We start from the raw sequence: 14,859 nt of genomic DNA on the forward strand, positions 1-14,859 counted from the left end.
CTCCTCTGTCCATGGGATTCTCCAGGCAAGGATACTGGAGTGGGTTGCTGTGCTCTCCTCCAGGGGCTCTTCCCGACCCAGGGATCAAACCCACATCTCATATCTCCTGCATTGGCAGGAAGGTTCCTTACCACTAGTGCCACCCTATCTATTAGTGTATATATGTTCATGAAAGTGAATGTGTTAGTCCCTCAGTTGTGTCTGACTCTTTGTGACCCCATGGACCATAACTTGCTAGGCTCCTCTGTCCATGGAATTCTTCAGGCGAAAATACTGGATCGGGTTGCCATTTTCTTCTCCAAGGGATCTTCCCATCCGAAGGATCAAACCAGGATCTCCTGCTTCGCAGGCAGGTTCTTTACCATCTGAGCCACCTGGGAAGCCTGTATATGTTAATACCAAGCTTTCAATTTCTCTCTCTCTCTTTTTCTCCTTTGGCAACAGTAAGTTTGTTTTCTATGTGTGTGGGTCTATTTCTGTTTCTGTTTTTAAGTTCATCTGTATCATTTTTTTTTTAGAATCCACATACAAGCAACATCATATGATATTTGTCTTTGACTTAGTATAATAATCTCTGTGTCCATCCATGTTGCTGCAGATGGTATATTTCATTCTTTTTTATGGCTGAATAGTATTCCATCATGTATATTTGCCACAATTTTATCCATTCATTTGTCAATGGACACTTAGGTTGCTTCCACATCTTGGCTGTTGTCTGCAGGGAACATTGGGGTGCATGTATCTTTTTGAATTACGCTTGGGAAACCCCTGTCATCATATTATTTCTCTGTATATATGCCCAGGAGTGGGATTGCAGGATCATAAGTTAGCTCTATCTGAGAATGAGATGGTTGGATGGCATCACTGCCTCGATTGACATGAGTTTGGGAAGGCTCCGGGAGTTGGTGATGGACCGGGAGGCCTGGCGTGCTGCAGTCCCTGGGGTCACAAAGAGTCAGACATAACTGAACTGAACTGATACTGATTTTTAGTTTTTTAAAGGAAACTCCGTATCATTTGAGAAAAGTGCTGCTGCTGCTGCTGCTGCTAAGTCACTTCAGTCGTGTCCGACTCTGTGTGACCCCATAGACGGAAGCCCACCAGGCTCCCCCGTCCCTGGGATTCTCCAGGCAAGAACACTGGAGTGGGTTGCCATTTCCTTCTCCAATGTGTGAAAGTGGAAAGTGAAAAGTGAAAATGAAGTCGCTCAGTCGTGTCCGACCCCTAGCGACCCCACGGACTGCAGCCTACCAGGCTCCTCCATCCATGGGATTTTCTAGGCAATAGTACTGGAGTGGCTTGCCATTGCCTTCTCCGTGAGAAAAGTGCAGCGTCCTCTAAATCATCTTGTTTCAGCCCTATCTGCCCTACCCCTTACTTCCCTGCCTGCCCCCTGCTGGGTTCTTTTATCATGAATCATATTGTCATTTCATTCATAAGTTCTTTAGAATGTACCTCTGTGATAGGAACTGTCTCAAATAACCACATTTTCATTTAACTGCTACTTTCACACCTATAAGAAGTTCACGATTCTGTAATATCCACTCAAATCCCATCTTCACCTGCTGCCTCCTGTTGTTTCCTAAATGCCTTTAAGGGCTGATTGGTTCAAATCAAGAGCCAAAATCTGTACATTGCATTTGGCTGGTGTTTCTCTTAAATCCCTTGTAAGCTATAACAATTCTCTCTTTTGCATTTCCTTGCCTTTTAGTTGCAGAAAGTGTGAGATCCTTTCTCTTAAGCATTGATTTGCTGTCTCTTAAATGGCCTCCAGCAGAAGTTCGAGGGCTAGGGGGTGAGGGGCGGAGGGGGCAGGAGATGGTGGGGGCTTGGCCAAGCCTCCAGACCTGGTGCAGAGCCTGTATTTTCCATCTTACGGGTTATCTGAAATGAAATAAAATCCGGCCTGAGTAGAAAAGGGAGGCTTATTGATGTTGGCAGCAACTGTGCTAAGTCGCTTCAGTCGTGTCTAATTCTTTGTGACTCTATAGACTGTAGTCCACCAGGCTCCTCTGTCCATGGGATTCTCTAGGCAAGAATACTGGGGTGGGTTGCCTCCTTCAGGGGATCCCGACCCAGGGATGGAACCTGCATCTCTTATGTCTTCTGCATTGGCAAGCGGGTTCTTTACCACTAGTGCCACCTGGGAAGCCCTGACAGCAACTAAATATATTCATTTGTCACAAACGGTGTCCATCCCACCTTCAAAGCATATATGGAACCTGCCCTTTCTCTCTTGCAGTGGATTGGAGGAGGTGAGAGGGGCAGCAGGGCTGGGGTGCTGGGAGGCTCCCACAGTCCAGGTGAGAGTTGATGATGTCCTGGGCCGGGGTCGTGGCCTAGGTGAAGAGGGGACAGATTCCAGGAATGTTCTGGAGGTCGAGTTGGTCTGGCGGAGTGACCACAGAGGGAAGGTGTCCAGGATGCTTTGTTTATCTTTAAAATTTTTGGCCACACCCTGAGGCATGTGGCGTTTTAGTTCCCCAACCAGGATCAAACCTGCACCCCGTGAATTGGAAGGCAAAGTCTCAACCACTAGACCACCAGGGAAGTCCCCGGAGTGCTTTGGACAGCAGACTCCTTCCTCTCTGGGGGAATGCAGCCTTCCTGCCTTGGGCTCATGTGCACAGACCCCCTCCTCCCAGCTGCCAGCTGCAGCTGGGGAGATGAAACACACCAAAATGAGGGTGACTCACTCCTCAGCACGGACCACCCGCACCCCACACTCAGCCTTCCAAAGAGAAGCAGCCAACAGAGGAAAGGGAGGGGGTGGGACAGGGCATGGATGCCAGAATCAGCCGCTTCCCAGCGCCGTGAGCTTGGACAGCTCAATACCCCTCTGAGCCTCAGTTTCCCCTTCTGGGCGATGGGATGCCCGTTTCTACCTGGGTGTTGTGAGAAATTTAATGGTGAGCAGCCCTTAAGTGGTGGTCTTGAGGAAGAGAGCCCAGGAGAGACAGGGAGATGTGAGGACTGACTGGGAGGGAGGCTGAGCATGTTGGGAGCACGGTCTGCAGCTGAAGAGGGTACGAGGCCAGGCACTTCCCAACCGGTGCTAGAGCCCCAGTAGGGTCAGCCTCTGAGCACCCTGGTTACAGGCAAAGCAGAACTAATGAGGGGGAAGTGATTGGGGTGCCATTTGTGGTTCTGCCAAGCCTTGGGCCATTTCCTTTTTTAAATATATATATATATATATTTTTTTTTTAATGGCCATTTTTTCGTCCTTTTGTTGTTGTTTAGTTGTTAAGCCGTGTCCGACTCTGTGACCCCATGGACTGTAGCCCGCCAGGCTCCTCTGTCTGTGGGGTTTTCCAGGCAAGAATCCTGGAGTGGGTTGCCGTTTCCTTATCCAGGGAAATCTTTCTGACCCAGGGATCGAACCCAGGTCTCCCGCACTGCAGGCAGATTATTTACCACTGAACCACCAGGGAAGCTCCTGATGTGTTTAATTCCTCACAACACCCAGCCAGGTGGAAATGGCATTCCCACTGCCCACATGGGGAAACTGAGGCTCAGAGAGGTACTGAGCTGTTCAAGCTCATGATGCTTATTGAATTTGTTACATCATCGCTTCTGTTTCTGACACGAACTCCATAGTCTTTGAGAGTTTTCCTGATTTCTGGAAGACATATGCCATATCCATCTTATACCCTTTCTACTTGGAATCAGCCATTTTTTCTCAGAGGGGCCCTTGTTCCTTTTGGTGATAAATGGGAGTGAGGGATCACAATCTATACATTAAGGTGCTTATTCCTGTTGGGTTATCATTGCATCGAGGTGTGAAACTAGAGATACTGATCCTTTTCATTGACATTTAAGATTACAAGGTTTTCATTTAACTTCTTTGATTTTATGTATTTTTTTAAAAAATTTTTACACAGAAAATCTTGGTTCCTAACATTAGCACACATTTCTTATCATCTTTATGCTATATTATAAAGCTGACAGTTTCAACCTAATAATACCAATATAATCACTACCTGTAAGATGACCGAGTGCTGTTGAGGATTTCATTGTGTTTCTCTTTCTTTGATTCTTTGGTCCTTAGGATAAAGCCCATTTAGTTCAGTTCAGTTCAGTCGCTCAGTCGTGTCCGACTCTTTGCGACCCCATGAATCACAGCACGCCAGGCCTCCCTGTCCATCACCAACTCCCGGAGTTCACTCAAACTCATGTCCACAGAGTCGGTGATGCCATCCAGCCGTCTCATCCTCTGTTGTCCCCTTCTCCCGCCCCCAATCCCTCCCAGCATCAGAGTGTTTTCCAGTGAGTCAACTTGTCACATGAGGTGGCCAAAGTATTGGAGTTTCAGCTTTAGCATCAGTCCTTCCAATGAACACCCAGGACTGATCTCCTTTAGAATGGACTGGGTGGATCTCCTTGCAGTCAGGGACATATAATCAAACTGCTGTGTTCAAGTCACTTCCAGTGCTCCTCCTCAGTGTGGTTGCCAAGTTGACGTTCAGTCAGGTTTATTCATTTCTGCTGGGTATTTTTATTTTAAGGTGGTTTTTTTTGGTCTTTGTTTTATAATTTTATAGACTGTTTGCATTTACAAAATAAAAACTGAAACCAGATACACTCACAGAAATCTAGCTTCCACATCTGTTCCTTTCACTAATTACCTCTCGCCCCATAGGTTAACAGTTTTGTTAGCTTCTGATTTATCTTTCCATTGCCTCTTTCTTCCTTCTTCTTCTTTTTTTTTTTAACAATTCTGTCCCAGAAAGGAGCAGTAATATATAAATATATGAAGAAGTTGAAATGTCAATCCCTGTGTCATCTCCAGCTCTTTGCAACCCCATGAACTATAGCCCATCTGTCCATGGAATTCTCCAGGCAAGAATACTGGAGTGGGTTGCCATTCCCTTCTCCGGGGGATCTTCCTGACCCAGGGGTCGAAACCGGGTTTCGCACATTGTGGACAGATTCTTTTACCGTATGCACCACCTATATATATATGTATATATATATTTAATATTTATTTATTTAGCTGTGCTGGGTCTTAGTTGTGGTAGGTGGGATCTAGTTCCCAGACCAGGGATCGAACCCAAGCCCCATGCATTGGGAGTGCAAAGTCTCAGCCACTGCACCGCCAGGGAAGTCCCCTCCATTGTCTCTTTCTGAAAATATAAGCAAATGTATACACATCTCCCACACATTCAGAAGCTAAAGAATATATATCGTGCACACACAATTCTGCTCCTTAGGTTTTGTTTTTGCTGTTTTCTCGTAAACCTGTATCCTGGAGATCACTCCCAGGCGGTCTTAGGAGAGCATGTTCATTTCTTTTCACAGAGGTTGTGCATTCTCCTGTGTGGACGTCCAGTTTATTCAGCTTCCCCTTGGTGGATGTTTGTACTGTGTCCAGTGTTTGCTGGTTCTGTTACGCTGCAACAACAACAAAAAGCTTTGTGCATACGTGAATTTGTATTTCGGGGGCAGATTCTTACATGCTCTAACCAGATTGGTTTTTTATTAAAAAAAAAAACTTTAAGATTTTTAACATTTTAGAGCAGTTTTAGGTTCACAGCAAAGTTGAGAGGACCTCGTGGGAATTTTAGTCATAACTAAACACGTTACCCAGGAGTTGATGGTGCAATGGGCGTGCGTAGCAGCTGTGCTCATGTGTGGGTGGAGGCGCCACTTGCCGAGGCAGGAAGCACGGAGGGGTTCTTTCTAACCTGGTGCCTTGTGGTTAACAAGTGAGCTGGTGGTGGAGGGAGCAGGAGTCAAGGTGTGGGAACCGAGGCTGAGGTATGCGGAACATGCAGACAGCAGCGACCTCCAATTTTAGCTGATTGGGAGGCTGCAGGCAGTTCTTGGAGAAGCGGGCAGAGTGGGTCTGGCACACCTGGCACTCCCAACCCCAGCTCCTTCTGAAGGGACTGTCCTCATCTCCCAGGCAGGAAGCACGTAGGAGAGGGGACCGATGTCCACCACGGCTGACTGCAGCCTCCTCTGAACCCTGGCTGGGATAAGTGACTCCCCCCCCATACCCCGCAGGCCAGGGAAGGCAGCCTGAACCTGGCCCAGACCTGGGAGACGGACTGCCCTGGGTTCAAACCCCAGCTCGGCTCTTGACCTTGGGCAAGCTGCTTAACCTCTCTGAGCCTCAGACTCTTCTATCCAAAGGGGATGGGGTGGAACCTGCCTCACTGTGGTGAGGACACTGTGGGTGTGTGGATGGGAAGTGCCTGGCACACAGTAGGCGCTCCCCACTGTGGACCAAACATCCCTGCTGCCCTGTGAAGGGGCTGGGGCTCAACCATTGCGAGTCCTGGTTCCTATCCTTTCCGAGCTGGAGCAGCTAGAGAAACCTATTCACTGTGGTGGTGATGGAATCTATGGGCGTGAGAGTCAGACAGTGAGTGAAAGTCACTCAGTCGTGTCCGACTCTTTGCGACCTCCCCGTGGACTGTAGCCCGCCAGGCTCCTCCGTCCATGGGATTTCCCAGGCAGGAATGCTGGAGCGGGTCACCATTCCCTTCTCCAGGGGATCTTCCTGACCCAGGGATGGAACCTGGGTCTCCCACACTGTGGGCCCATTCTTTACCATCTGAGCCACAAGGAAGCCGAGAGCCAGACAGCTGAGATTCAGACCCAGGCCTGGCCACTTCCCCTCTAGCGGGCCTTTCTTATTCTCCGTTCCTCAATTTCCCCATCTGTCAAATGGGGATGATGAGACCACCCACCTCACAGTGGTGCTGGGAAGAAGAATTGAGCTCAAATGTTTCAAGTGCTCAGTCCAGAGCTGGGCATACACTAAGTTCTGACTAGTGTCACAAAGAACCATGACAGGGGACTGTTGTCTGTGGTCAGCTGCTCAGGCCGGAGCCTTAGGGGCGCCAGGACAGGGGCCAGGGGGTGTGCAGGCTTTGTAGCCCCTGAGCAGGCAGGCACATGGGCACCGCTAAAAAGATCATCTCTTTAAGAAGGGAAAGTCAGGGGGCTTCCCTGGTGGCTGAGTGGTAAAGAGTCCGCTGGCCAATGCTGTCCGATCCCTGGTCCAGGAAGATGCCACACGCAGCGGAGCATTTGAGCTCGTGTGCCTCAACTATTGAGCCTGAGCTCTGGAGCCCGGGGTGGAGCCCTCTACTAAGATCACAGGAGAGAAATCTCTGGAACTGGCCGGTCCACCCCCGGGAGCTACAACTGCTAAGCCTGTGTACCCTGGAGCCTGTGTTGCACAAGAGGCGTAACTGCAGTGGGAACCCGTGCACCTAACCAGGAGTGGGCCCCGCTCACTGCAACTAGAGAAAAGCCCAGCACAGCCCCAAACACATGAACGGAGTTATATGTTAAAAAGCAGGGGGGCTCAGAACTCTCTCACAAATATAAAATCTTAGAACATATGTCAAAGATTTTTGACTCACGAGTTTACAAGGGAGCTAGTAAGATGTTACAGCCAATTCAAAGGAGGATTACAAAAGCCCAGACACAGGCAGGCAATGCGGAGTGCTGAAATGAATTTGCTAACAGGTGCGAAACTGGTCAGTGTGCAAAGGGCAGACATCAGTTGTGTCTCTACCGGATGCGGGTCATTTGCATTTCTATGGAGGAGACTCATTTGCATCACAGTCGGTTTTCTACCTCGTGGGAAATACCTTGAAGACTCTGCAAGGCCAGGATGACCCAGGAGGGTGCGCTAGGCAAGACACCCAGCCATCTTTTTGCCCAGTTCAAAACCTTGCATAATTTTACACACACATATGCACACACAGAGTCACAATCACTAACAAGGGCAGTCATTCACACACGGCCACAGCGCACACACAGGCCTCCTCTGCACGTGTCTGGGTGTCTCTCTGACTCTCCTTTTGCGGTGAGAGTGACTCAGGCTCCCACCTCCAGCCTTTGCTCCCCCCCGCTCGGCACACATCCCCATCAGCCCTCTGCCCACCCACATCTTGCTCACCTCTCAAAGCTTCCAAGCAGTGCCTCTCTGAGCCGGAATCTCTCTTTCCCCTGCACCCCATCCTGTCCTTACTTCCCTCTGTCTTCCACGAGCTTCCACATGGGCACCCATGTAGGGTAAAAGGAGCCTGGACTCCAGAATCGTTCAGTCATGTGGCACTTGCCCATCATGTGACCGTGGGCAAGTCACAGCTCTGAACTTCAGTCTCCCCACTTCATCAAGTGGGATGATAACAGAACCAACCTCATGGATTGTTTCTATTTTGCTTTGAAGATTAAATTAGCAGAGGCAAAGAATGCCCCTTTGGAAGAGGGTCTGACGCACAGGAGAAGAGGCCGACAGAGGGCCAGATGGTTGGATGTCATCGCTGATTCAATGGACATGAACTAGGCGAACTCTGAGAGATGGTGAAGGACAGGGAGGCCTGGCATGCTGCAGTCCATGGGGTCGCAAAGACTTGGACCCAACTTGGCGACTTAATAAGTGACACACAGGAAGTGCTCAGTACAAGTCAGCTGCTGTGAAAATGGGGCTCCTAATCCCCTTTGAATGGGTAGCCTGCTAAAGGGCTCAGTCAGCAGGTCAGTGGGCGAGGGGTCACCTTCCAACAGCTGGAATGGAAGGTCTCCTTGGCCCCCTACCCCAGACCTGCCCCTACCCAGCTGCTGTCGATCCCCAGAGGTGGGATTAAGCAGAGAGGCTGCCAGGAACCCCAGCCCAGGAGGGGTGCGGGGACTGATGGCTGCAGCTGGGCTGAAGTCCCCGGGGCTGCGGTGATGGATGGGGGGCTGGTTGGTGGAGGAAGTGGCCGCTCTGGACGACAGCTGGCCAGGAGCTGATGGATGTCACAAGGGAGCAGGAATGGCAGGGAGGCTAAAGCCCAGCCTCTGGAAAAGCCTGCCTGGGGCTCAGCTAGAAGAGTTATGGCCGGGGGTGGGGGGCGGGGCCAAGGTGAGACCTTGGGCACTGTGTGTCCTGGATACTTCCTCCTAGAAACACCGTCGTGAGGCCAACACCTAAAGGGCCCATGGACTTCAACATGAGGCTAGTAGTGTCAGTAGCAATGTGATCCCAGTCAATCCTTATAACCACTCGGGTAATGGTTTACTGTTTTCCCAAGTTTGCCTGTGGAGACACTGAAGCTTGCTGCTGCTGCTGCTAAGTCTCTTCAGTCATGTCTGACTCTGTGTGACCCCACAGATGGCAGCCCACCAGGCTCCCCCGTCCCTGGGATTCTCCAGGCAAGAACACTGGAGTGGGTTGCCATTTCCTTCTCCAATGCATGAAAGTGAAAAGTGAAAGTGAAGTCGCTCAGTCGTATCCAGCTGAAGCTTAGATGGGGTCAAAGGAGCCAAGACCTGTCCCAGAACAAAGCCTTTTCTACCTCCCAGGGAGCCACGAGGTCCTCTGAGTAGCACTCAGGAGCTCCTCCCTGTGATCACCAGCCCTGAGTTGCTTGTTCAGATCTTTCATTCACTCATTCATATATTCATTCATCTGTCCACCAAACCCCAGCTGACTTCTTCCTCCATGCTGGGCCCTGGCTGGGTGCCAGAGATGCTCCAGTTCTCAGACACGGCCTCCGACCTCACAGAGCTCAGTCCCCAGGAAGAAATAGACCAAAGGCACACTATCCCAACTCTGGACCTTGGGGGTATGGAGTGGTCAGGGATGGCTTCCTGGAGGAGGTGGACCCTGAGCAGACACCTGAAAGACAAGGGGAAGGAAGAACCCATTCTTCTCTGGGCAGGGCAGTGAGTGGGAAGGAAGGAAGGAAGACTTCAGTGGTGGAGACAGTTGAGCTGTATCCTGAATGACAAATAGTAAACAGTGATACAGGCAAGGTTTTCCAGCAGAAGAACAGACACAAAGGCCAAGATGCAGGAACTGCCATAAGGTGAGGGGGTGCAGAAGGTCCCAGTGGATGGTATGCAGGAGCCTGGGATGGAGAAAGAAATGGTACATGATTGGGTCAGAGACAAGACAGGGTCCAGGTCTAAAAGGCTTTTTGGTGTGTGTGTGATACAGTTGACATAAAATGTATAGTTTTGGGTATGCAACAATGATTTAATATGTGTGTGTACTGTAAAATGACATCACAACAAGTTTAGTTAACATTCGTTACCTTGCACGGTTGTTTTTCTTGTGATGAGAACCTTAAAGATCTCCCCTCTTAGCAACTTTCAAATACATCATAGTACATTATTGTTAACTGCAATCACCAGAGCTGTGCATGATATTCACAGGACTTATTTATCTCATGACTGGAACTTTGTGGCTTTTGACCCACTTCCTCCATTTCATGCCTCCCCATCCCTACCCCCCCGGCCTCTGGCAATCACCAATCTGTTTTCTGTATCATTTGGCTTTTTTAGATTCTGCATATAAAGTGAGATCATTCCATTTTTTTCCTTTCTTTGTCTGACTTATTTTGCTTAGCATAATGTCCTCGAGGCCCATCCATGTTGTAATAAAGGGCAAGGTTTCATTCTTTTTTATGGCTGAATAGCACTCCATTGCATATATATACACCACATTTTCTCTATTCATGCATCCGTCAGTGGACACTTACCTTGTTTCCGTATCGCTATTGTAAGTAACTCTGCAGTGAACATGCAGATATCTTTTTAAGATAGTGGTTTAATTTCCGTAGGGTATATACCCAGGAGTGGAATTGATGGATCATACGGGATTTCTATTTTGAGGCGCCTCCATACTGTTTTCCATAGTGGCTGCACCAAACTCATCCCCACTCTGCGCACCAGAGTTCCCTTTCCCCCACAGGCTCACCGGCACTCACTGTGTTGTTCAGTTGCTCAGTGTCCAGCTCTTTGCGACCCCATGGACTGCAGCACGCCAGGTTTCCCTGTCCTTCACCAGCACTTGTTAATCTCTTGTCTTTTTGTTAATAGCCATCTGACAGGTATGAAGGGTACCATGGAGGGTGTGACTTTATCCTGAGGCTGACAGAGGACCACCGACTATGGCAAGCAGGAGAGTGACTCGTGAGATCTGTATTTTTAGAAAGAGAACCCTGGCTGCCATTGGGAGGGTGGATTCAAGTGGACCCTGGAGGCCACTGGAGGCCTAAGCAGTGGTTCAGGAGAGAGGCTGAGGGTCCAGCCAGGGCAGGGATGGGTGGTGGGCATTCAGCATTGAGGATGCTGAGTGGACAAGGCTGGAGCCAATAATTTCCTGGGCAAATGTTACCACAGAGAGGCATGGATGTCCTCCTCACCTGTTTGTATGTCTTTTATAAATGACAAAGCGTTGGGTTAAGTTTTGAGGGGTTCAGTGGCACGTTGAGGCTCCATTAGCAGGTGGTAGAGCTGGAATGGAAACCCCGGAGTGCCCCTTTAGAAACCTGATTCTGGCCTCTTTTTGGGTGGCTTTCAACCGTGTTGCCCTTCCAGGAATGATCTGCAGGGGGAGACAGAGAGCAGGGGACGTGCCCTCGAGGCCGAGAGGCACCCAGCCAGAAGGGGGCGCTGTGGTCACGGGCGAGCGGGCCAGCGGCATCCGGGTCGCCTGGGCGGGGTAGTCAGCTCTTACCCGCGGTTTACAGAGGAGGTACCCACGACCAGAGAGCAGGAAAGGGTCTCCCAAGGGGTGAATCAGCGTCTCAGGATGCTGCCTAGTCCACTGCTCCCGCTTGGAAACCTGAACTGCTTTTCGCAGATCTGAGAGCACCAGAGGGAGCTTGGAGGTCAAGAGTGGGGTCCAGGATCCCCAGACTTTCCCTTAGGAGTAGGAACCCCCGGTTTCACCGACACCCAGTCCAGTCCCGCTAGCGGGCCGGGGAGTGATGGAGATGAGCCTCAGGATGTGGTCCACGCAGTGAGCCAAGACTCCCTGAAAGAAGCGTCCAGGCTTCTCCCAGTGGGTGGGCGCCCGCAGGCCTTGTATAGAAAGGGCGGTGAGGTAGGGGCGACACCAGGTGGCAGGCACCCTTCAAGCCTGGGCATCCTGTGGTTCATCTACCCTCTTTTCCGTTTTCTAACTCAGGGTGTCCAGAGCGGCAGCCGCTGAAGGGTCTTGCCTGGCATGTTTCTTGGTGTGTGGGGCCCCAGGGTAGAGCAAAGGGATCAAGGCTGGTATACGTGCCCCGCTCTGTGGCTTGGGTTTCTTCCCGCTCCTCATCAGTTAGGTTTAGTGAGCCCAGCGCAGGGGTGGGACGGGAGGTGAGAAGCCAGTGGGTTCAAACACTGAAGCTACCACTCAACAGTATGTGACCCAGGGCTCCATGCCCCTCTCCCAGCCTCGTCTGTAAACTGGGGAGACTGAACCCCATTTTGTGAGAAAGCTGCCTCTTGTGTGAAACAAAAATTACCCACACAGGCCTGGCACACAGAGGGGGCTCTGTCTCTCTCTGGCAAATCCCTTTGGGCCAGTTACAGTATGCAGTGGTGAAGCCAGGGTTAGGGCTTTGGATAGAGGAAAACAATAGAATGGGAAAGACTAGAGATCTCTTCAAGAAAATGAAAGATATCAAGGGAACATTTCAGGCAAAGATGGGCACAATAAAGGACAGAAATGGTATGGACCTAACAGAAGCAGAAGGTATTAAGAAGAGGTGGCAGGAATACACAGAAGAACTGTACAGAAAAGCTCCCAATGACTCGGATAACCACGATGGTGTGATCACTCACCTAGAGCCAGACATCCTGGAATGTGAAGTCAAATGGGCGTTAGGAAGCATCACTACGAACAAAGCTAGTGGATGTGATGGAATTCCAGCTGAACTATTTCAGATCCTAAAAGATGATGTTGTTAAAGTGCTATTACTTAATATGCCAGCAAATTTGGAAAACTCAACAGTGGCCACAGGACTGAAAAAGGTCAGTGTTCATTCCAATCCCAAAGAAGGGCAGTGTCAAAGAATGTTCAGACTACCACACAATTGCACTCATCTCACATGCTAGTAAAGTAATGCTCAAAATCCTTCAAGCTGGCCTTCAACAGTATGTAAACCGAGAACTTCCAGATGTACAAGTTGGATATAGAAAGGCAGAGGAACCAGAGATCAAATTGCCAACATCCATTGGACCATAGAAAAAGCAAGAGAATTCCAGAAAAACTGCTTCATTGACTATGCCAAAGTCTTTGACTGTAGATCATAACAAACTGAAAAATTCTTAAAGAGTTGGGAATACCAGACCACCTTACCTGCCTCCTGAGAAAGCTATATGCAGGTCAAGAAGCAACAGTTAGAATGGGACATGGAACAAGGGACTGGTTCAAAATTGGGAAAAGAGTACGTCAAGGTTGTATATTGTCACCCTGCTTATTTAACTTATATGAGGAGTACATCATTCGAAATGCCAGGCTGGTTGAAGCTCAAGCTGGAATCAAGATTTCTGGGAGAAATATCAATAACCTCAGATATGCAGATGAAACCACCCTTATGGCCAAAAGCAAAGAGGAACTAAAGAGCCTCTTGATGAAGGTGAAAGAGGAGAGTGAAAAAACTGGCTTAAAACTCAACAGTCAGAAAATGAAGATTATGGCATCCGGTCCCATCAGTTCAGTTCAGTCGCTCAGTCGTGTCTGACTCTTTGCGACCCCATGAATCACAGCACGCCAGGCCTCCCTGTCCATCACCAACTCCCACAGTTCACTCAAACTCATGTCCATCGAGTCAGTGATGCCATCCAGCCATCTCATTCTCTGTCGTCCCCTTCTCTTCCTGCCCCCAATCTCTTGCAGCATCAGAGTCTTTTCCAGTGAGTCAACTCTTCGCATGAGATGGCCAAAGTATTGGAGTTTCAGCTTTAGCATCAGTCCTTCCAATGAACACCCAGGACTGATCTCCTTTAGAATGGACTGGTTGGATCTCCTTGAAGTCCAAGGGACTCTCAAGAGTCTTCTCCAACACCACAGTTCAAAAGCATCAACTTTAGCACTCAGCTTTCTTCACAGTCCATATCTCACATCCATACATGACCACTAGAAAAACCATAGCCTTGACTAGACGGACCTTTGTTGGCAAAGTAATGTCTCTGCTTTTTAATATGCTATCTAGGTTGTTCATAACTTTCCTTCCAAGGAGTAAGGCATCTTTTAATTTCATGGGTGCAATCAGCATCCGCAGTGATTTTGGAGCCCAAAAAAATAAAGTCTGATACTGTTTCCACTGTTTCCCCATCTATATCCCATGAAGTGATGGGACCAGATGCCATGATCTTAGTTTTCTGAATGTTGAGCTTTAAGCCAACTTTTTCACTCTCCTCTTTCACTTTCATCAAGAGGCTTTTTAGTTCCTCTTCACTTTCTGCCATAAGGGTGGTGTCATCTGCATATCTGAGGCTATCTGGCAAATAAATGGGGTAAAAGGGAAACAGTGACAGACTTTATTATCTCAGCCTCCAAAATCACTGTGGACGGTGACTGCATCCATGAAATTAAAAGATGCTTGCTCCTTAGAAGAAAAGCTATGACAAACCTAGATAGCTTATTAAAAAGCAGAGATATCACTTTGGAACAAAGGTCTGTCTAGTCAAAGCTATGGTTTTTCCAGTAGTTATGTATGGATGTGAGAGTTGGACCATAAAGAGGGCTGAGCACTGAAAAACTAATACTTTTGAACTGTGGTGTTGGAGAAGACTCTTGAGAGTTCCTTGGACAGCAGGGAGATCAAACCAGTCAGTCCTAAAGGAAATCAACACTGAATGTTCATTGACAGGACTGATGGTGAAGCTGAAGCTCCAATATTTTGGCCACCTGATGCAGAGAGCTGACTCACTGGAAAAGACTCTGATGCTGAGATAGACTGAAAACAGGAGGACAAGGGAATGACAGAGGATGAGATGGTTGGATGGCATCACCAATTCGATGGACATGAGTTTGAGCAAACTCTGGGAGATAGTGAAGGACAGGGAAGCTTGGCATGCTGCAGTTCATGGGGTTGCAAAGAGTCAGACATGACTGAGTGACTGAACAAA

The sequence above is a fragment of the Moschus berezovskii genome, chromosome 27 (assembly GCF_049115385.1).
Source record: "Moschus berezovskii isolate FMDL1 chromosome 27, NW_MosBer_1.0, whole genome shotgun sequence".
In the NCBI taxonomy this organism is placed as follows: Eukaryota; Metazoa; Chordata; class Mammalia; order Artiodactyla; family Moschidae; genus Moschus; species Moschus berezovskii.